A 21,660-nucleotide genomic window follows, 5' to 3' on the forward strand; every position below is an offset into this window, starting at 1 on the left:
AGAGGGGGCTGGGCTGGGGAGGACGTTGGGAAGTGCTCTTGGAAAATCAGAGGGAGGCAGAGGTTGGGGGACTGCAATCCTGTCACACACGGCCCGAGTGCTGAGATTTGAGTGGGAAGGGGTGATGCGTGGGGAGAAATGGAGACAGTGATTTAATGTGGTCGCACTACTTTGGAACATTTCATGTCACTTGGGCGAGCACACACTATTCATTTTTAAGATGAGCGTGCTTCTCAGTAGGTTAAGTTTTGTGGGGCTTTATTTTATGTGTGTGTGTGTCTACGTCGTTTGTCTCGCCTTTTCTGCTGATTTGAGGTGACAGTGTCCTTTAATGGTGCACTCCGTGCCTGTCAGAAACATTTCACGTGTCTGGGGAAGGTTCTCTTGGGCTTCTACATGCAGCATTTTTGTTAAGTGTTTTTCTTCTTCCAACTGCAGGATTTCAGGATTGTTTGGAAGTGGAGCCGACAGATTTGTGCTTGTGTGAGTGTTTTAAATTACATTGCAATAGGCTCCTTGCCACTGACAATGGTACCATAATGAGCTGACGTTTCCTGAGGCACAGTCACCAGGCACAAATAACGGTTTGGAGAAGGGATCATTAGGGACACTCCGTTTCATTTTAAAGCATTAGGGAAAGGAAAAGTTAGAAGCGCCATTAACCTTCATTTGCCATTACTGAAAGGTACGCGTGGAAGAGTGATCCTGGAGGTGGAAACCGAGGAGGATAGTAGAGTTTTTTTTGCTTTTTGGTTTTGGTTTTTAAACAAACTGACACGTTTAACAAGACAGAGAGCATTTTGACCCGTATGATATTGGCTCTCTTCTTGTAAGAGTTAGTAGGATGATTAGTACAATAAATATGTTATTTTGAAATAAACAGCTGGCTGACTCCAGAACAGATGGGGCCAGTCTTAGCTGAAAGATCTACAACCTTGGAAATGAATGGACCTGGGGTCAACCACACCCCCTCTTGGAATGTCAAAAGGAGAAATGCCAGAGTGTTTTATGCTTAACTTCAAAATGCTAAACCTTTCATAGCCAAGGCAGGCATTGGGGGAAAGTCATTACTGGTTGTCTTCTGTTGCTGAACCAATTTTTTTCATTTTTAATTCAGACCCTTAGGTCTCCAAAGTTGCAGCTGGGCGATGCTTCGTTAAATGCTGCTTGTTACTGAATGCAAAGGACAGTCCATTGTATGGGCTTTGTGGTAGAGTGATTTATTGGGATGCAATGAGCAGCTTTGGGATTTGGGAAAAGATGGACTGCCTGGCTTTGCTTCTCTCTCTGTTTTTCTGTTGCTTACTGTCTGCTTTGCTGAGCATCCTTCCCGCTGTACCTTCCTTTCCCCACCCCTCTGTGTCTCTTGAAGTTCTTCCAGTTTCTTTCCCTGCCTCTCCATTTGCAATTCTCATTTTTCCTCTGTGTTTCAAAATCTCCCCCTTATCACCAGTAGATGACAACTCTTTCTCTAAGTCACTTTCCAGTCTCTGAATACCCTCTCATCCCTTCCCTACTTCACCCAGAAACTCCAGGGTGAATGAGACTGTGCTAATAGTTATTCTACAGAGTCCTCATTGAAGAGGCTTTGCCTTTTCTTTTTCTTGCAGTTGGTGCTTGGCAGGATGAACAGCAACGAACCTGACCCCTTGGCCTGGTTTGTGGCTTCTGTGACAGACATAGTTTGGCCTCAGCAGCACGTGGACAGTGAACTGTTCCAGTTGAGCTCATGCCACTTTTCCTTTCCTTGGTACCTGTATTAAGAGCTGCCGATGCATTAGCGAGGTTTTTAAATGCTCTATGCAAAATGTTCTCATAATTCCCAAAGAATAAGTAGACTTTGAATGGCTTCTGCCTCATTTAATACTTTTTTTTTCCTTTCCCTGCTTTAGTATGTGGTGGGAAGACTGTCTTTTCCCCTCCCTTCCCTGTTAATTGCTGAGGAGCAGACCCAGGTGGCCAAACTAGCCATTTGGGTTTTTTTTTTTTTTTTTCTTAAGGTGCTTGGAGCAGCAACAGCTTTTCCTCCTGTTATTTCTTCTCCTTTGTGGATGAAAGAAGTTTGTTATTTTATAAACTTCCTATTAAGGAGAAGGATGTGGTAGTGGTTATGTTTGTGTAAGACAGTGCTTCTCTAGGCATGAAAAGTCTAACTGCTGCCCATCTGGAGGCAACTAGTGTGACAGGCAGATTCAGAAGCTGTCATCGTGGACCTCTCACTCACCATCTTTTCATCCCTTCTTCTAAGCTGTGCCCTCTCCTACACAGGCTTTTTAGTGTTTTAGGGAGGAGAAATAAGCAGAATGGAAGGTTAGTTTTGGCCCTATCACTGCTATCTCTGTGACCTTGAAAAACTATGCATTTCTTTCTCCCTTAAGTTTATTTTATTTTATTTAAACATTTATTTATGTATTTATTTTTGGCTGCATTGGGTCTTCGGTTGCTGCACGTGGGCTTTCTCTAGTTGCGGTGAGCGGGGGCTACTCTTCGTGGCGGTGCACGTGTTCTCATTGCAGTGGCTTCTCTTGTTGTGGAGCACAGGCTCTAGGCACGCAGGCTTCAGTAGTTGTGGCACGCAGGCTCTAGAGTGCAGGCTCAGTAGTTGTGGTGCACGGGCTTAGTTGCTATGCGGTATGTGGGATCTTCCCGGACTAGGGCTTGAACCTGTGTCCCCTGCATTGGCAGGCGGATTCTCAACCACTGCGCCACCAGGGAAGTCCTCTCCCTTAGTTTAAATCCTTTGCAAAGGGATAAGAATCCTTTCCCCTTGTTTAACTTGTCCTGATGTTATGGCCTCAGCCTGTCCTTCTGTCAGCAGATATGGTGAGCAGCTACTATATTCTAAGGACTGGATACCTCAGTGAAAAGAGACGCTTCCACTGCCGTCATGGAGCTTATGTTCTAATAAGGGAGATAATCATTGGAGAAGTAATTGCAGGTGTGATGAATGCTCCTGCCAAAGTGGGATGTACTGCAAGGTGGGATAGAAATGCCTAATGTGGTGCGCTTCCCTTGTCTGGGAGAATCAGGGAAGGCTTCCTGTAGGAAGTGACATTTCAAGAGACTTGGACAGTGAGTGTAAGTAATTTAGGACGGCAGTGGGAGGTGCTCAGAATGGGGACAAAGGGCAACTGCATGTTCAAAGTACAAAGGAAAGCGATAAATATGAGGATTTAAAAGGTTAGTATATGGGGGCAGAGCAAGGGAGAGAGACCAGAATGAAGACGAATGAGGCTGGAGAGGTGGACAGAGTCTAGATAGTGGGCAGTTTTCTGAGCCACAGGTGAATTTGGTCTTTATCTTAAGTGAATGGCTTTAATTAGCTAGATGAATTACATATGCAGGTAGAATGATGTTAAAACCATCATGGTGGCTGTTAAGTGGGAAAGAGACTGGAGAGAATTAGCCAAAGTGAATGTGAGATGAGGTAGCACGTCATTTTTGTAGTCTACGTGTGGGATGGTGGTGGCTTGGATCTAGGGTGGTGGCAGGGGCTAGGAGAGAAGGGAAGAGATTGGAGAGACACTAGGTTTGAAGATTATAAGTGATAAGACTGATTGGATGTGGGTATAGGGAAAAGAGGGAGTCGAGATGACTTGAGTTTTTCCTTGAGACACTGGAGATGCCGCTTACAAGAGAAAGGTAACATTATCTGGGGACCAGATTTTTGTTTGTTTTTTCAAGGAGGAGGGACTTTTGGTCATATTGAGTTTGAGGTTCCAGGAAGACATCTAAGATCTTTCACTCACCCTGTGTGTAGGATGCAGCATGGTGGAATGGAAGAGAGCTCTGGTGAGGCTTTCTAAGACTGAGCACTACTTATTTATTAGCTGTATGATTTTGGACACGTCATATTTTTTTGGTGAGCTTTAGTTTCCTCATCATAAGATATATTTATTCCACTAATTTATACTGATCACCAGGTATACGTGCACTGTGCTAGGAATACAGCATTGAATAAGATAGTATTTGCTTTGGAAAAATTGCTCAGGTGAGGGAGCCGAACATAAACGTATAATCACACACAGAGAGGTTTGTAGGCAGTGCTAGGAGAGCACAGCCCCAAGGGGGACTTTCATGCTTCCTTGGTGGGGGAGGAGCAGTGGTCACAAAGTTGTTGACCTTTGACCTGAGACACGGAGGCAAGAAAAAACTCACCAGTCTGGGTTCCCAGGCACCTAATAGAGTGCCTTGCACAAACTGGGGACTCTCTGAATGTTTGTAGAATGAATAAACGAATCTAAGTCATAAGGGCCCATTCAAAAGCAGGAAATACCAACATATCGGAAGATGGCAATGAGTAATGCAAATATAAAATGGTTTTAACAAATGCATTAAAATGAGGACACCCAAGCTTTTGAAATGTTTTTTTGGATGACTTAAAGGGAAATTTCAGAAATATTTCAGATCTGGTTTCTTTTTGGGCCGAACTTCATTTATTCCAGTTAGTTTCTCAAAAATAATTTTGATTGTATAGAATTCCCTAGATCAATGGGTTTCATACTTTTGAATTCTATAGATAAGTAAAAATACAAAAAATAAGATAAAATTGGGTGAGTTGTTGCCAATAGTTATTTTTCTGTAGTAAAGATATTTAAAAAATATGTCCTCCTTCGCTCTATCTCATGAAATAAAGGACATTTTATATCAAAAGTTGTAGAAAGAGCATAATTTTAAAATTAAAAATATATTTAGCTTTGTGAAAAATTCTCTACTTTATATTTTTTATTTTGTTGCAGAATAGTAAAAAACAAGACAAACAAATACCAGAATGTTAAAATAATTTATGGAACCGTTGCCCTATTTTCTTGGCTATGGTGGAAAGGTGGCCCGTCTCCAAATATTTCCAAGCGTGGAAGAATTTTGTATGGACAACAGATAATTTATTTTCAGTTTATTCTTCACAGGAATTCAACCCTTGAAAGCTAGGTAGGACTCCTCAAGATTAGTTTAAGGTAGGGCTTCTTAACTTGTCCCTGGAAGATCCTCAGGAAGACCATGAACCCCAGAGATCATTTGTTTGTGTGTGTGTGTGTGTGTGTGTGTGTGAGTGTGAGTGAGTTCACATGTGCATGTGTGCATTTTTCTATCACTACATGTGTGTCCTTGGGCAAGTGACTTAACCTCTTTGAACCTCTTTGCGTGATTGTCGTGAGGTTTAAATGAGATAATACATTTTGAAATGTCTGGCAGTGTGCCTGGAATAGCTGGTGATCATTGAAGCTGTTTTTGACGTTATTTATTATTTTACATATTTTATTTATTGGCTGATGCTTTCTTGGTACCCACAGTGACACAATGAAGAAAAAGATAACTCAGTGTAACTAGACAACTTGATGCAATGGGAAGTACACAACATCGCCAAGGTAGAATTCTTGCCAGAAATGTTTAACCTAAATCTAATCATGAGGAAATAATCAGGCAAGTCCAGATTGTGGGACATACTGCAAAACAGCTGGCCTGCGATCTTCGAAAATGTCAATGTCATGAAAGAGAAACAAAACAAAAGAAAACAAAATGAATGGGGGACTAATCTAGATTAAAAGAGACTAAAGTGCTGTGACAACCAAATGCCACATGCAACCCTTGATCGGATCCTGGGCTTAAAAAAAAAAAAGCTATAAAGGACATTGTGGGGACAGTTGGGGAAATTTGAATGGGAGCTGCATAGGAGATGACAGTGTAACAATGTTAGTTTTCTTGGATGTGATAATGATTCTGTCTGCTTAGCCTGCCACATTGTGGATATTGGTGTCCAGGTCAGTTGCCTGTTCCTGAATGTCATGTTTAGGAATGTCACAGCAAAGCTAGAAGACATCAAGGCCTGCTTCAGAAGATAGTGATTCTCTTGATCACTGCACATATTTAATTAGCCTATGGGCTGGAATACCATTTGTTGGCAGATATTGTAGGTGATCTTTTCCGTCCTTTCTAACCATGATTCTGTCATTCCCTAAGAGTGCAAACTTCTACAGCCAGCACTCTTTATTTCTAGAGGTAGTAATGCAGGTAGAATGCTAGCTGCTTCCAAAGTGAAGAACAAAGATAAGCGGGGCTATAACTCAGGAGTAGAGCGTTTGACTGCAAAGAGGAAAGGCCATGAAAAGCACATAAATATATATCTTAAATTAGTGTTTTGATTCTAGACATAACGTAAGATTAAGCAAAATTCATTACAGAAATATACAACGAACTACTGTACAAAGGGAAAATTCCCTTGATTCCACCCCCCATAGTCAACTGTTGTGATTTTGATGTGGATGGCTGTCATTTTGTCCCACACATATGCTAATGATATTATTATAATACGTATTCTGCTTGCTCTTTTACTTAATATATTTCAGGCATTTGCCCCATGTATTTGCATGTTCCTCAAACTTGCCCTTTTCAGTGGCTGTTGGACACCGCTGCAGTGAGCATTTGAGCATGCATCCTTTTGTAATGAACTTGTGGGAATATTTCTGTAGGATTCATTTCTGGGGTAGAAATGCTGGGTCAAAGGGCACGGACAGTTTCCCTTTAATTGCCCCCTGATTTAAATTCAGTGGGTAGGACGCTGAGATCCCAATGCAGGGGGCCCAGGTTCGATCCCTGGTCGGGGAACTAGATCCCGCATGCTGTCACGAAGACTGGTGCAGCCAAAATAAATAAAATAAGTATTAAAAAAAATTCTTATCGCAGTCTTTGACACTGCCGTTTGTCAAGTCCATTAGCCACTTGGGCTACCCTCTCTTACTAAGGGAAGGAAGTTGTGATGGGTGGACAGAAAGTGGGGAAAAATGGAATTGAGAGTTCCTGCTGGTTTTTGTGATGGCTGTAGTAAAGGTTGATATGTAAATAACATGGAAACCTCTGGAAGAGAGAAATAAAATATATTTCCCAGTCTGCAACACAGCAGGATGTTTAAAAAGTGATCTGAAATAGTAAAGCAGCCAAGAGTTTTCCCCCAGAAAATTCTGCAGAAAAATTTTATTTTTGAGTTAAGGTTAACTTCACTAAAATGCGGACACCATCAACCTTGAAGTGAAAATAACCTCTTCTGCTCACTTCCTCTCCATCTCCGTCACATAACCACACAAGAAAGGCGAATTTAAGCTCCACTGTTTTAATATCTGAAGCATGTGGTTAAAAGGCCTGATTTTTCATCTTTCTGAATATCCATAGAAGCAATCCCAAGGCAGATTTTTGGCATTTTTTTGTAGAAAAGGTCTGAGTTTAGGAGTGGCCATCAGTGACTCACTGTCCCAACAGAGACCCTGGGATCGCTGAGCTGTGAATTATTTCCATTCTTTTAGCCAGTTATTTTCGTTCTTCTGTGACTGGGTTGAGCAAACACAAATTTGAGTTGTGTGCTAGGTGGGTAATTTGTCTTTTCAAGCCTCAGTTTATTTATCTTCAAAATGGGGATTATTGTGAGGCTCAGATGAGATAATGTGTGTAATAGGGCTTTGGCAAATTTATGTGCACATAAATACGTGCTTTTGTTAAGGTGTTGCTGTCTTTGGCTGGGCCAGCTCATATTAATCTTTCCTCTAATTCCAGTGGCATCTGTTGCCCAAAAGACTTTCTTTAGGCATTCTGTCTCATAATGTCTTATTATTACATCTTCATCCAATATTTGTGAGCATAAGCTAAATGCAAATTCTTCTGCTGGGTGTTCTGATAGGGAAACAAAGGTGGAACCATCCAGGAGCTTTCCTTCTCTGCTTTTATTCTAGGAGACTAATATCTTTTAATGAGAGTCTTCAATATTATATGCTTTACAAAGGTATACTATGTATGCTGTCTTATTCTCTCAACCTGGGTGGTAGATTTTAGCTCCACTTTTCCATGTAAATGAGGAAACAATTCTTAGTGACGTTAAGTAACTGGTTCTGTTTTGTTTTTTAAAGTTACCTAACTTAAAAAAATTTGCAGTCGTAGGCCCCAGGTAGATTTTCTGGAACCAAAACCTTACTTCATCTCCAGCTGCTTCCTGTTTTTGCCTTGCCATCTGATCAAAAGTGTAAGCATTCTGAAGGCAGGACTGGCTGGCTGGTGGTGTTTACTTTGATTTGGTTTATTTTACCCATGGGCACGGGGGAGGAGCTTTTTGTAGATCTATTGAGTTAGTTGAAGCCATGATGGGAACAATCATAGCACCTACTGGGTGTCAGGTGTTTTACATGTTTGGTTTGATTTTTTTCCCCAACTTATTTTGAAAATTTTCAAACATACAGAAAAATTGCAAAAGTATTACAGTGAACACTCTTACACCCTTCATCTAGATTTGTTTGCTTTACCATTCTGCGCATGCACGTGCACACACACACACACACGCACACATACTCACACACACACTTTTTTTTTTCTAAACCATTTGAAAGTGAGTTGCAGACACCACAACACTTTACCTCTAAGCACGGGAGCATGTATGTCTAAAGAACAAGGACATTCTCCCCTGTAACCACAATATCATTATATTGAAACAATAATATTTTTCAGATTTCCCCAGTTGTTCCAATGTTGTTTATAACCTTTTGGGGGGAGGGGGACCCAGGATCTAGTAAGGATTACTTACACAATGTAGTCGTGTCTCTTTAGTTTCTTTTAATGTAGCAAAGTCTCCCTGCCTTTTTTGTCTTTCATAATATTGACATTTTGATCTAAGCTGCTTTGTAGACTGTAGATTGGATTTGTCTGATTGTTTTCTCATTCTTAGACTCAGATTAAACATTCGTGGTAAGAATTCCCTGGAGGCGATGCTGCATCCCTCCCCTTGCATCACATTAGGTGACACATTCTGTCAGTTTGTCATGTCAGTGGTGACTTGAGGTTTGTATTTTGGATGAGGTGACATTGCCTGATATCTGCATTGTAAAGGAACCCTTTTCTCTTTGTAATTAATGAAATTGTCTGTGGGGTGATACTTTGAGATTGTTTGGATATCCTGTTCCTCAAAAACTTTCATTCTGTGGTTTAAACATCTATTGATAATCCTGGCCTAGGTTAATTAACATCTATTAAAGGATGATTTTCTAATTCGCTCTTCCGTTCTGTATCTGTTTCCTGACATTTTTCTTTTTTCTTTTTTTTTTTCACACACACACACACTGTATTTTATTTTTACAAGAGATAAATAAACTGACACCAAGCATTGTAAATGGATGACCACAACAAAAGCAACAATGATTGCAATTACCAAACACGAAACACACTCATACTATGTCATAATATTGACATTCAGTCCAGTAATCCTCCACTGTAACAGCTCCTTTACTTTACAGTGAAAATTGATTTGTATATTTTTTGCCTCTGAGTCCTTGTGGGATTTTTTTTTTTTTATTCAAACAGAAAGTCACAAAAATTATAATCATCCTCATCAGTTCACTCAGTCCCATGTAATTAATTTTTTTTTCATCTTGATCTTTTGTTAGAACTTTTATGAATTCATCAGTTTTCCATTAGAGTTCTGAAAATGCTTATTCATTCAGTTCAGCAGTATAGTCAGTTACCAGAAACCTGTACTTGTCAGAGTCTGACATTTTTCTTTTTTTTTTAAAATAAAATAAATAAAATTTATTTTATTAAAAAAAATTTAGGCAGTGAATTTTTTCTGTATTTGTTTCCTGGCATTTTTCTGATAGATTAGCTTTCAGCTCCCCTCCTCTTTTATTTTTTTATTTTTATTTTATTTTTTAGTATCACTTGGATTCCTGGATTCTTTTCCCCCCAATGTGTTATAATCCATTACCAACCTTCTGCCTCCCCTCCCCCAATATTTATGCTTTTTGATACAAAAATTGTCCCAAGTTTGGCCAGTGGGAGCCAGTCTTATCTTATTGAGCCCTAAAAGCAAACTGATAAAGTAGGTGGAATTTTGCCCACTTCTATGAAGCGAGGAAATTGAAGTGAGGAAATTAAGGCTTGGAAAATACAAGTAAGTTTCCTAGAGGCATGTAGTTAGTAGCTAATTAGCAGAGGAGGTTAGATGCAGACCCTGTTCCAACTAACTCTGAAGTGGTTCCTGCTATTGGTGCTGTCTCCTGACAGTCCAGGAGCAGAATGTTACCTGATAAAACCAAGTTGAAAAGAAAGCACAAGCATTGTATCATTGTTGCTAATAGCAAATGATTGGAAACAACCTTAAGTGTGCATCAGTGGGAAACCGGTTAATTAAATCGGTATGTTCACAAAAGGGAAAGCTATTAAACTACAAACAAGAATGAGGGTTTCTCTAAGTACTGATATGCAAGGGTCTCCAAGGATCTTTTAAGTGAAAGAAGGATGATCCAAAAAAAAGAAGAAAAGAAGAACGCTGGGGTAGAAGAGTGCATACTTTGTGAAAGAAGTGGGGATAAGAAAATATATTTGAATTTGGAAGGATATAAGATAACAGAATGGTTACAGGTACAGGGCAGTAGGAGTGAGTGGGGTGTGTGTGTACATAGTGAGCTTTCTTAAGATTTACTATTTTATATAACGCTGCCTTTTAAATTTTTAAAAAAAATTATTTATTTTTGGCTGTGTTGGGCCTTTGTTGCTGCACGTGGGCTTTCTCTAGTTGTGGTGAGCTGGGGCTACTCTTCATTGCGGTGCGTGGGCTTCTCATTGCAGAGGCTTCTCGTTGCAGAGCGCGGGCTCTAAGTGCACAGGCTTCAGTAGTTGTGGCTCGCGGGCTCAGTAGTTGTGGCTCGTGGCTCTAGAGCGCCGGCTCAGTAGTTGTGGTGCACGGGCTTAGTTGCTCCGCCGCGTGTGGGATCTTCCCAGACCAGGGCTGGAACCCCTGTCCCCTGCATTGGCAGGCGGATTCTTAACCACTGCACCACCAGGGAAGCCCTATAATGCTGACTTTTAAAATAGCTTTATTGAGATATAATGCACACATCACACAATTCACCCATTTTAACTGTAGATACAATTCAGTAGTTTTTTAGTACATTCACAGAGTTGTGCAATCATCACCAAAATCAGTACTTAGAGCATAGTGTTGTTGTGAAGATTAAACAGGGCCCTGTGTTTCAAGTCTCACCCTGGTGCCTTTCACCTAATGGGCCTCGAGGTCATTTGGGTATCCTGGGTGGGTAAGGCAGCAGTAGTCCTTAGCCGTTGTTTGGGAGCCAAACTAAAATTGACACTTAGCATATGGGGACAGTATTGTTCTGAATTCAAAACTGGTACGCATGGTTTGACAAAGAATTTTTACCCTTATTTATAAATTAATTGCAAGGTCTTACAAAATATATGTATATCATCACATTTAGTCATCCATTTAACAGATCATCTCAGTATAGAGTTAAATTTACATGAAGTCATGATTGTCCTAGGAAAGTTAGGAGTTATGGTCCCTTGGGGTCACATTTGGGCCAATATTAGCATTTGGGCAACTCTCTCTTACCTTTTCTTTTTCTTCCCTTCCCTCTCCTCCACCACACAACTGAGTTTCTGATTTTGTCTCAGAGAGCCATTTAAATTAGCCATGGCAAATGTTAATTGTTTTGGCAGACAAAAAGAAACTCGAATAAGATTTTCCTTCTAAGATTTAAGAACTCTACTTTCTAAGAGCTAACTTTGGAAGGAATGTTTCTGGTCTGGAAAATTTGGATAGCAACCTCAAAAGGAATTCATGTCCAAGAAGATCTGGGAGTGGGGTGGGGACACTCAATTTCCTTTGAGACAGATCGAAATAAATACTTCTGTCTGAAATAGCAATAAAGATCTATTTATTTCTTTCATCGTTTTGTTAAAATGTTCAAAACATGAATGATCAAATTCAAAATAGATTTAGCCAAGGCACCAAAAAAACCCTCAAGTCATCCTGATTAAAAAAACGTTTATGAGGGACTTCCCTGGTGGCACAGTGGTTAAGAATCCGCCTGCCAATGCAGGGGACACTGGTTTGAGCCCTGGTCTGGGAAGACCCCACGTGCTACAGAGCAACTAAACCCGTGCACCACAACTACTGAGCCTGCGCTCTAGAGCCTGCGAGTCACAACTACTGAGCCCGCGTGCCACAGCTACTGAAGCCCACGTACCTAGAGCTCGTGCTCCGCAACAAGAAAAGCCACTACAATGAGAAGCCCACGCACTGCAACGAAGAGTAGCCCCCGCTCTCCGCAACTAGAGAAAACCCATGCGCAGCAACAAAGACCCAACGCAGCCAAAAATAAATAAATTTATTTTTTAAAAAAAGAAAATTAAAAACAAACAAACAAGCACAAATAACGTTTATGAGATCTTAGGCTGCTTTGTGAGTGAGACGATTCTTAGTACAACATTTAAGTCTGTCCCTTTGATGTGACAAAGTTTCCAGCTCCCAGAACCACAACTGTATAGCTCAAGATTCCATGTTTAGTGATACTAATCTGGATTCATTGTAACTGCTGTATAGTGTCTTTCTGTTTTGACTATGACCTGTCATAAATTGTTTGGTTTCAGAATTCTGTACGTTCTTTGCTTTTAAAGTCATCTTGGCCAGGAAGCTAAATGGCATGTTTGTATGTGCAGTAAGTTACTTTTATTATATAACTTTATAATAATAATATTGGCAAACATTTTTTGAGTTTATGGTGTGCCAAGTGCTGTGCTAACTGCTTTACATAAGTTATAGTATTTAATTGTGGCAAAAACCACATAAAGAAACTGAAGCTCTGAGAGCTTACGCAACATGTCTGAGATCATATGACTAAGAAGCAGATCCAAGACCAGAAATCAAGACTGTCTTACTGCAAAGCCTGTGCTTTTCTGCTGTGTAATACTGCCATTTTGCAAATTTGTGTGGAAGATCATTACTTTTTTACTTCATCTTTGGAGCAGATTACTGTCTTATTTATTTGATAGGTATTTATTGAGTGCTCATCATGTGTCAGACACCTTGAGAACTATGGAGGTGACTGAGACCCACACTTTGTCATTGAAAAATTCACACTTAAGTAGAGGAGATAAAACAGATATACCTCTATACACCCATGTTCATAGTAGCCTTATTCACAATAGCCAAAAAGTGGAAGCAACCCAAGTGTCCATCAACAGATGTATGGATAAGCAAAATGTAGAATGTACATGCAATGGAATACTGAATAATCATTCAATGTATTCAGCCTTGAATGTAGTTCAAAGCTGAATAGCCTTGAAAAAGAAGGAAATTATGACACATGCTACAACATGGATGAACCTTGAGGACATTACACTATGTGATATAAACCAGACACAAGTGGACAAATATTGTATGATTCTACTTATATGAAGTACCTAGAGTAATTAAACTCCTAGAGACAGAAAGTAGAATGGTGGTTGCCAGGGTCTGGGAGGAGGAAGCAGTAGGGGAGTCGTTGTTTAATGGGTATAGAGTTTTGGTTTTGCAAAATGAAAAAGTTCTGGAGATTGGCTGCACAACAATGTGAATATACTTAGCAGTACTGAACTGTACACTTAAAAATGGTTAAGATGGTAAATTTTACATTATATGTATTGTGCCACAATTTAAAAAACCAAACAGATACACCCCTCTACTCTAGGGTGGAAAGTAATTAGTGAGACAGGAAGGACTGAAGACGTCATAGGAACGAGAGAGGGCTTTCTAGACAGGGCATATATAGCTGGGTAATGGAAGATAGGTAAGAATTGTGTGGCAATGAGGAAGGTAGGAAGGGCAACCCAGGTGAAAGGAACAGTGAACAACATTACAGAGGCTACTTGGCTTTCAAATCCAATTCCAGCAAGAAACAAACTCCAAGTGCATGGCTCTATAATTATGGGTGTCCCAGCCACCATCCACGTGGGCAGAGATTTAAGTATAAAGTCTAAGCCAGGATCATGAAGTCGTGGTATGCTAGACAGGGACTCATTCATGATTCATTCAGTAAACATTTGTTTAGCACATAGTGCTGATGCTATGCGAGGCACTTTACGTATGTTGGCAGATTTAATACCCCCAACAACCCTGGAGTTATTAATAGCCCCAATTAACAGATGCAGCCACTGTGACTCAGAGAGATGGAGCAATTTATCCAAAATCACATGACTGATAGGTAGCAGAAGATGTCACCGGGGAGCCCATGCTGTGTCCACCAAGCTACACTGCCTCCCCTTGGGGGTGAGTGTGAAGCGATGTGTGCCTTTGAACTCACAGTCAAAATGGCATGTGACTGCCACCACTTGTCATCTTCTTGCTGCCTTTGAGGCTACCTTGGCTGAGTCATCTTACAGCTCTCAGCCTCAGCTTCCTTATCTGTGAAATGAAGCCCTTGTATTAGACTAGATTATTTCTAAGGTTTCTCCCAGATCTAAAAACCCTATTTATTTATTCATCCATCGATCCATCCATCGATCCAATATTAATTCAGAATCTGTTACACACCAGGTACTGTGTTGGTAGGTTCTGGTAATCGAGATTTGGTAGAACACTGTTCTTGCCTGAAAGGAGATTGTAGGCTAGTGAAGGAGGCATAAAATAGATGACTATTGTGTAGTACAGTCAAAGCACTGGTAGTGGTATATACAGAAGACCTAGAGGAGGGGCATGGCCCTGTCTTGGATAGGTGGATGTCAAGAGGAAATGGTCCCAAAGACCAGGAAGGTAATGAAGAAGAAGACCACAAGATCCTCATCATTTCTGTTGTGCCTATGTTCATAGGCACACTACATATTGATTAAATTCAGAAAAGCTTTGGTGAACTCAAAACTCTTTTATTTTAAGCCGTGTGGAAAGTTTAGTCGAATTTGCCAGTTGTTAAGTGCAGCTATGTGCCAAATATCCATAAGGTTTGGATTCTCTTTCAGATTGGAGAAAGATTATAAGGTTGCATTTGTTTGTTTGTTTGTCTAAGGGAATTTAGTAAGCATGAAGTAGACTAATAAGAGGCCCAAGGGCCTGGAGTTATTTGAGATGTTCACAGCTAAAGTCACAGATAGTTTATATTTCAAAGAGGCAAGTGAAATGGCCAAGGTATTGGACAATATACATGATCCTCTCAAGACTACTAAGGACTGGTGAATTACTAAGAATTAGAATGACCAAGTATTAGAATTCTAATACTAAGGAATTGAAGTGAGGATTGAGGGGGAAAAGAACTAATATTTATTGAGCAGCTCTTATATATCAGACACTGTGCTATGCCCTTTACATTAATAATTTTGTTTTATCCTCCCCACAATCCTGTAAGGTCAGTGTTGTATCCTTTACAGATATTGAAACTGAGGCTCAAAGAGGTTGTGACTTGCTTAAGGTCCCGGCTACCAAGAGACTGAGCAGTGGCTCAAGCCCAAGTTGTTCAAATCAAGGCCTTTGCTCCTTCCACTATCCCATGTTTCTTCAGGATCCTGGATTTTTCTATTTCTGGGGGAACAGTACCAGGGTACAGGACCTCCCTCTCATCCTTGGAGCCTGGGAAATAGTGATATTCAGGAGAGGCCCACTCCTCAGTTTTCCCAACACCCCAAAGGGCAGCTCTCCCAATTTCCCATGTCTTCTTTCCGAGGTGGTGGATCACCAGCTGCCAGGGATAAATGGCTTTTACTAAAGCATTATTTTTTTTTTTTCCCTTTTCGTCTTTCCCAGGTAATATGTGTGTGTTTGATCTTGGCAATTTGTCTCTCAGAAGCGGCTCATGAAAATCGTCTGAGAGAATGCTTTTTGAGGCCAGCTAAGTTTATGTATTTGATCCCCTCTCCCTCCCCAGCAAAGAGTAACTTCAGTTCATTTGCTCCAGATTCTGTCTTTGGGGTCCTGAGAGAGCTTGCTGCCTGATTCTCAGAGGCTTCCAACCATGACGTTCTGCCAGGATTACATGAGGGTCTCAGCACTCCTAACCCCCTGCTTCAGGCTCCTTTCTCCTCTGTCAAGGCCTCCCTGTGGGCACAAGCTGTGGTGTCTTGTCAGGGAGTGTTTTCCCAGCTGGGTTTGCAGGCAGACCAGGCATTTATCTCAGGCCCTTTAACGCTCCCCCGCACCCCCCCGAGAAAGTTCCCACATATGACTGCATGAAACAGAAAACTACCCTCCAAATGGGTTGATGAATTATGGCAGTGGGGAAAAGTCTTCTCCAGCTTTCTCGGCCCTGGCATTCCATAGTTCGGGTGACAACGAAATGGACAGAGGATATGGGGTCAGGAAATTGGAGCTCAAGTCTTGGCTCAAACCACAAATCCTGGGGCTGTGAGCGCTTGACCTGTCTGAGCCTGTGTTTTTAGCTGTAAATGGAGAACTGACGACAATCCCAGCTTCTTACTGTCATTGTGAGAATCAGATTACTCAATGTATAGTGTAAAAGTGCTCTGTAACGAGCCCCTAGAAAGTATTATAGATGTCGGTGCTTGTTATAAAACAAACTTGGGCTCATTGAGAGACATTTCTGGAAACTGAGCAGGATGCATGCTCTGTCATCTCTGGCTCCCAGTTCAGGCAAAACTTTTCATTGCTCACGTAGGCATTCATGGCATTACTCTTCTGTTTATTTTTGTAATCTTTTCCTTTATAGTCTTATAAATGCTCCCTTAAGCTTTGGTGGTTCCTGAATATTTATTTTTGAAAACTCTGGTCAGGCTTGTATACTCATACCCAGAGCTCTGTGCCCCAGAGTAATTATCTGACTTCCTGGAGTTACATGTGGATCCATTTCCCAATAAATCTTGGGACAGCAGGGCTGACTATGTATGGTAAGTGATGTTTATCTCGCTTGCTAGGATTCTAGATGGGTGAGAACTCATAAGGGTATACCCTAAGGCAGGGTTATTACAACTTCATACATGTTTCTGTTAATAAAATGAGAATGGGGAGAGTATCTTACTGTAAGTGGCTTATGAGTTCAGAGCTAGAAGCCCTTAGAAACTGAAAAGAATCTTTTGTGATTTGTCATCAGTTTGTTGGAATTATGACTCTGTTCTGAGAAATTTTCTAGGTGTTCCCTTGACACTTAGGGATTGTTGCTTACTTTTATCTTCTTGCCACTTCAAATGACTGCAGTTCATTTTTCTTGTCTGTGTTCTTCAGAATTCTTCGAGTTGTAAATGAAAGACACCCAACTCAAACTAGCTTGGGCAAAGAGGGAATTTATGGGAAGAATCCTGGCATGTTTCATGTAACCATAGGAATGTTGGGTGCAGCTGGAACCAGGAAATATTAGAGCAGGTAATTGCCTTAACAATCCCCCCATATTTCAGTGCTTAACACAAATGAAGTTTATTTCTCATTCATACAACAGTTCAACATAGTTTTTTCCTGGTTAGGCTACCTTCTATGTTTCAGGGACCCAGGCTCCTGCCATCTTGTGGCTCCCTTCTCTTTTAGGTATCTCAGAGTTCTCTCCTTTTCACCTGAAGATGGAGAAGAAGATTGAAGGATCTCATGTGTGAGGTTTTCATGGGCCAGGTCTGGAAGTGGCTTATATTAGTTCTGTCCTCATTCCATCAGTTATTACTCAGTACATGACCCCACCTAATGGTAAAGGAGGCTGAGAAATATGGCTAAGAAGAAAAAGAAATGGGTTTGGTGAGCATGTAGCTAGTTTGAACCACACAGGCACTCAAATGATATCAAGACTCTGTCTCTTGCCTTTGCTTCTCTCCTACATGGCAGGGAGCATGGCCAGGGATTGCTCCTGAACGCTAAATCTCGCTGTTGCTAACACCAGAGACAAACTGACATACACTCTCATTGGCTTCAAGTAAAAATATCTCAGAGTAATGATTGGCTCACTTTGGATCATGTGACCACCCCTGGACCAATCAGTGGTAGGCAGAAGGACAGGGTTATTTAGCATAGACTGACCATTGGGCTGCTTTTAGAGAAAGGGCAGTCATTCAGAAAGAAATAGCCACTCCACTTGCCAGCCACTAAAAAGTCCCAAGCTCTCTTTTTGTTTCTACTCTTGTGGAAAATTCACTGCAACTTTACACTCATCTTTCCAACCCTTCTTACTGCAGCCACATCAAATGATTGTATTTCACTGAATCTATGACACTATTATCTCTGAACGTGTAAGACTACTCTATGTACCACTGAGAAAGAAAGAGAAGGTTCCAATTAAACTATGACACAATGCCAAGATGCCATCCATTGTAAAATGTATCCTAATTTCTAAGCTGTCAAAATGTAAGAAAACATGTTTTTAGAATTGATGAAAGATGATATTTATTACTCCACAACCAAGCTCTATACTTTCATGTCCTAGTACCACTGGTCTTTTATTTCTTCGGTACATCCATTCATTCAAAAAATATGTATAGGTCAGGTAACAACGAACAAGGCAGATTCAGTTTCTGCTCTCTTAGTACCTACTGCATCTCCTGCTTTTCATCCTGGTGTTATGAAGTACCTGCTGGGTGCTAGGCAGTCTATTGGGCACTGAGGGCTCAAGAAAGAATATGGGGGACTTCTCTGGTGGTCCAGTGGTTAAGAATCCGCCTTCCAGTGCAGGGGACACGGGTTCGATCCCTGGTTGGGGCACTAAGATCCCACATCCTCTAAGCCCGCACACTCTAGAGCCCATGCGCCACAATTAGAGAGAAGCCCGTGCACCGCACCGAAAGGTACCCCATGCCGCAACTAAGACCTGACGCAGCCAAATAAATAAATAAATATTAAAAAAAAAAAAGAATATGATGGGGTCCTTGTCCTCAAGGGACTTACAGCCTGGAGTAGTGGAAGCAGTGGGGTGTGGGGAGATGATCATACAAACAAACGAGTAAATAAAGGGTCACAGTTCCTGTTATTAACATCCTTTCAGGGTCCAGTGGGCCCACAGAGTAGAAGAAATGGTCATTTCTGCTTTGAGGAGTGAGAATGGTTGTACCATGTTTACTAAGATGATTGTGCACTGTTAAAAGAATAAGCAGTAGTGTATTTTGAGTATTAATACGCAGTTTTCTCATGTATACTTGATGATAATATCTGAGTAGTCCAATGTGTCTTCCATCACCTATTTGAATCACCTCAAGCTTCCTATGAAACTTTACATTCAAAAGGCACGTGTGGGTCTCTTTTCTTTGTTCAAATGATAATGAATAGTCTGCAAAACCTTTTATAGAGACAGAGTGAGTAGATATCAGATTTATCTTATGGTGGAGGCAGTCAGTCTGCATTTCTGTACGTAAATTACCTAGACTCCTTCCAGGGATTTTTTAAAAACCATGTGATGATTTTTTTTTTTGGCCCTAGCGGTTCTGAATCACATGCTCCAGCAGGGAGAAGAGCCAGGAACAAGTGCTCAGGGCTGTGCTGGGTCCCGCAGCAGGGGTTACAGTGATGGAATCTGGAGAAAATGTGGGTGAGGCTGTTTGGCCCTGGGATCATTGCGGGGGGCGGGGGGTCTTAGAGCTCCGATAATATAATCCAAGTGTTGGATTCTTTTTTTTTTTTTTTTAATAAATTTATTTTATTTATTTATTTTGGCTGCGTTGGGTCTTTGTTGCTGCACACAGTCTTTCTCTAGTTGTGGTGAGCGGGGGCTACTCTTCGTTGCGGTGCCTGGGCTTCGCATTGCGGTGGCTTCTCCTGTTGCGGAGCACGGGCTCTAGGTGAGCGGGCTTCAGTAGCTGTGGCGCAGGGACTTAGTTGCTCCGCGGCATGTGGGATCTTCCCGGACCAGGGATCGAACCATGTTCCCTGCATTGGCAGGCGGATGCTTAACCACTGCGCTACCAGGGAAGTCCCCAAGTGTTGCCTTCTTACCTTTCAAGCAAAGATGCCATCTGGGATTAAACCCTTTTTATTGGTTGAAAAAACCCATGAAAACAACAAGACTGAGAAGGAATGGGATTTTTTAAATATATTTTTTATTTTTTTGAAGCTCATGCAGAGGTCAGCAGAGGGTCAGTGTCTGTCTGTCTGTTCTGGCTATTGGAAAAAGCTTACCTAATGAGTCAGGAAGAGAATCCAAATAAACTATTCTTCTCTCCTCAGGTTTCTGTAAAGCCTGGAATTAAGGATTGAGATTTACAGGCTGTTGTTGTTTTAACCTTCCGGGCCAGTATATTTGGAGCATGGTGCCTGGGGGTGGGGATGGGAGTGAGATGTATGAATCCACCTCCTCTTTGGGTGTGGGCGCCTTCAGACTTCTCTGGTCAGCTGGGAGAAGAGAGAGCTCCAAGTAGCTTCTTTAGCAGAGAATGTAAAGCGCAGGATCTCCAGATCAACTTGGTTTTCCTAAGGGACAGTGTGACAAGGGAGGTTGGGGTTGTGTGTGTTGCACGTGGACTGGAGATGCTCAACTGAGGGGTTGTAGACAAGCACCCCCAGGTCCATTCAGGACTCCTTGGTAGCATCCAGAAAGAGGAAGGGTGAAGGTAAGGAAGAAAAAAAAAAAAAAGAAAAACCAGAAACCCCTTCTTTGAAACCAGCAAGAGGTATATGCCCAGGAGTGATTTATGGGTGTACAGAGAAGGAACATTAAAAGAATAATTGCTGGCTGTTTATTTTGGAAAAGTATGTGTAGTGAGAGTGGAGGTAGGCCTTATTGTCTCTGTACTTTGCTCCAACTTCCATTAGTGATAATAGGATCATATATGCTAGACTCTCCTTGGCTGGCTGCCCTGACGTAAGTGTTTGAATTCCTTGTTTTGATATTATGTATTCTTAACAAGAGAGGAAAAGAGAAACAGAATGTTGGGAGCTAAATTATCCTATATGCCTTATTTTGGATGGGATTTATTCTCTTGGGCCCATGGGCTGTTAAGATTATCTGTTTAGATGATCTGTGTTTCTGATAGCTACTTCTAGACAGCTTTACAATTTGCCCAAGGCGTCTGTTCAGGGGATGGCTAAGTGTATTTTTTATTTGGTGGAACAAGGTGAATCTTAATCCTGGTTATCTGAGCTCTGGGACATTTTTGGTGCTGCTGTCATCCAAAGGGCCAGTAGAGCTGCTGCACGGTCCCCGTGTTTTATCATTTTATACACATTGACCCAGTGTACCCTCTTGGTGGGGGATTTAGTTCTTAGGGTTACTGCTGCAGAATCCATTTATTCAATTTATTCAATTAGACAAATAACAATTGAGCTCCTGCTGTGTGTACTGGTGCAGACTTGGGAATGCTCTGTGTGCAGAGCCAGAATGGGATTGATTAAGCAGAATCAGAATGCTAACATTTCTGGGTTTAAAGGGACCTTAGAGCTCACCTAATCCAGGGTCAGCAAGCTTTAAAGGGCCAGAAAGTAAATATGTTTCGTTTAGAGAACCGCATTGGCTTAGGGGGGGTCTCTGATGCATATTATTCTTTATTTGCTTTCATAACCCTTTAAAAATGTAAAAATCACTCTAAACTGGGGGGACCATAGGCTGGATTTGGCGCAGGAGTCATAGTTTGCCAACCTCTGATCTAATCCATTTCCCTCATTTTATCAAAGAGGAAACTGAAATGATCCTCCCCCTGCATGCCTGTCCCCTCCCCCTCCCACCCAGGGTCACACAACTATTTCTTGACACTACTAGATTGGTGACCCTTTGTAAAGAATCCCCAGAGGTTCAGGCCCACACCTCAAAATGCCTAGTAACTTTGCAAATGTATAGTTTTGGTTTTGAGGGAAGTTTGAATTTTAGTTAATTAAGTCATTAGGCGTCTGCCACATTCCAGGCACTGTGTTTGGGACTGAGGATGCGAAGTTAGCATGACAAAGTCCCAGCCCTCAATCAATTTAGTTGCTGGTGCAGGCAGATAAGATGGTAGTGTGGAGAGTAGCATATG

At 41.4% G+C, this 21,660-nt stretch overlaps 1 protein-coding gene across 3 annotated transcripts in view; it reads left to right on the forward strand.

Moving 5' to 3' along the window:
* Positions 1–21,660, forward strand: part of RAB30 (RAB30, member RAS oncogene family) — an 86,655-nt gene that overhangs the window by 465 nt on the left and 64,530 nt on the right. The gene's annotated exons all lie outside the window — the stretch shown is intronic.

This window comes from Balaenoptera physalus (genome assembly GCF_965194825.1).
Source record: "Balaenoptera physalus genome assembly, chromosome: 10".
NCBI lineage: Eukaryota > Metazoa > Chordata > Mammalia > Artiodactyla > Balaenopteridae > Balaenoptera > Balaenoptera physalus.